Raw genomic sequence first — 2,520 nt, forward strand, 5'->3', positions numbered from 1 at the left:
AGGTAGGTGCCTGCGCACGCGCAGGACACCAGCTTTCAGCCAATCAGGGTGCAGCGCACAGCCGTACTCACACAGTTAGGAGAAGAAAATCCAGCCCCAAACCGGAAGATTCCACCTCATGCAGCGCTGTTGGGGGTTGGGGGAGAGGGGAAAGGGGCGGGGCGCCACAAGTGTCCTGACTGGCTGGGATGAATCACAGGCGGGGCCTTATCACGTGGAAGGCTTGGTGCATTTGCTGCTCATTGTTGCGTAGCGGGTTGCAGTAGGTAGAGCAAGAAAGGATTAGTTGGTATTTTAGTTTACCGGTGTTTTCGGCCAGAAACATCTGGGTTTAATGTTGTAAATGCCAAGAAGCAATTTATTATAGAAGAAAAAAATTCCCATCCAAAATAAACTTGTACAACTTTGCCACAATCAATATACATAAACTGTAGAAATTTACAACAGTTCATAATTTACCAAACAAAAGATATCTAACTAAGTTCAGAAAACAGGTGGCTGTTTGTGGGAAAGACTTTTACCCAATTAAGTACAAGGAAAGCTACAAACCAGACCTTCGCTCTCTAAAAATAAGTTTACTCAGTCTTAGAAAACTACAAGCTAGCAAATGTATAGAGAGCGGGCACCTACCAACGTCACAGTTGACACAGTGTCTAATGTTGTAAGGATCCTTTTAAAAGCCCATTGCCAAGGCAGATTCTGGTCACTTCCTGCTTTCAAAGCCAAAAAAAAACAATACAAGGTCTGACCATTTCCCTAGGCCATGCTTACTAGTTTGTGTTTATGTACATTTATACACATTTGTGCTAGGTAAAAATCTTGTCACAAAACGTCCAGTACTACTTTGTCTAAAACGTTTTTATGCTAAGCATTGATAGAGACAGTGAGGAACTCCACAGCTAAGGTCCTTACTCTCAAGAAATTTTCTTGGACGGGGCAAGAGGAAGGCAAAAACAAGTGCACCTATAATTGTTTATTATTACTAATACTATTTGGGGTCCAGGGTTTGAACTCAAACTCTTGAGCACACAGGAATCCTCCTACTGAGATCTGCACCTTTGAATTTTTAAAAGTTAAATTTAGAAAAAGTCAAGAAGGAACCATAACAAGAGGCTGAGATTTAAAAGGTCCTTGAATAAAGTTTGACAGAAATCCTCATAAAAGTATGATTTATTTTATGTAAATTTTATTACTAGATGGCAGGATTTGTGGCAGTGTTATAAAATATTTCTTCCTTTTGTCTAATGAGTTACTGCTGATGTAAGGAAGATATTGATTTAGGTGTTGATCCTGTATATTTAGTTATACTCTACCATTACACTATTGATTCAAATAAAGTCAGTCAATTCTTTTGGGTTTCCTGGCTTTGTTTTCTAGAGGAAATTCTCTATTTCATGTACTAAGTATTGTACAAGTAGGAAATTTATATGTTTTAAAATAAAGAATGGAAGTTTAAAAATCATTAAATACCTTTTATACATCTTTTTAGGTAGATATATCGCTTTATCTTTTGTTAATTACTAAATTAGATTTTTTTCTAATATTGAACATTTCTACTATGCCTAGCATAAACTCTTTGATCATGAGCTCTTTTGCTCAAGGCTAGTGTTCTACCACTTTGAGCCACAGTGCTACTTCCTCATCCACAGTTTTGTAGAATTTCTTTATAAAACTCTTGTCCTGGCGTATCTTTGGAAGGCAGGGTGGGGTTACCTTTCACTATTGTTTACAGTATCTTGTATGGATGACTTGTCCTTGCAGTTTTCATTAGTTTTTGTAATTTATTTAGAAATTTGTCTTTTACATTTGGGGTTGCAAGTATATTGATGCAAGATTTGGTGAGGAAGTGAAGCAATTGAAACTTTCATTTGTTATTATTGAGACAACTGCTTAACACTTTCTTTTTCTTTTTTGTTGGTTATGAGGCTTGAACTCAGGGTCCGGGCACTGTTCCTGAGCCTCTTTTTGCTCAAGGCTAGTGCTCTACCACTTGAGCCACAGAGCCACTTCCAGTTTGAGTGGTTAATTGGAGATAAGAATCTCACAGGAACTTTTCTCTCTGGGCTGGCTTCAAACCATGATTCTTAGATCTCAGTCTCCAGAGCAGCTAGGATACAGGTGTGAACCAATGGCACCTGGCAACAGTTTATTATCTTTATCATAGGACCCACAATCCTACTCTTTTTTTTTTTTGTCAGTTGTGGGGCTTCAATTTGGGGCCTGGACATTATTCCTGAGCTCTTTTGCTCAAAACTAGCATTCTACCACTTTGAGCCACAGCACCATTTCTAGTGTTCTGGTGGTTAATTGGAGATATGAATTTAACAGACTTTTCTACCTGGGCTGGCTTTGAGCCATAATCCTTAGATCTCAGTCTCCTGAGTAGCTTTACAGGTGTGAGCTGCCAGCACATGGCCACAGTCTCATTCTCTTTGGAAGAGTCTAACTATACACAAAGCTTTGAGGTAAATTTTTACAGTGGCTCTATGCATAAGACCCTGAAACTGGACAACCTAAGTG

This window comes from Dipodomys merriami, unplaced genomic scaffold, assembly GCF_024711535.1.
Source record: "Dipodomys merriami isolate MVZ:Mamm:240054 unplaced genomic scaffold, mDipMer1.0.p SCAF_24, whole genome shotgun sequence".
NCBI classification, from domain to species: Eukaryota; Metazoa; Chordata; class Mammalia; order Rodentia; family Heteromyidae; genus Dipodomys; species Dipodomys merriami.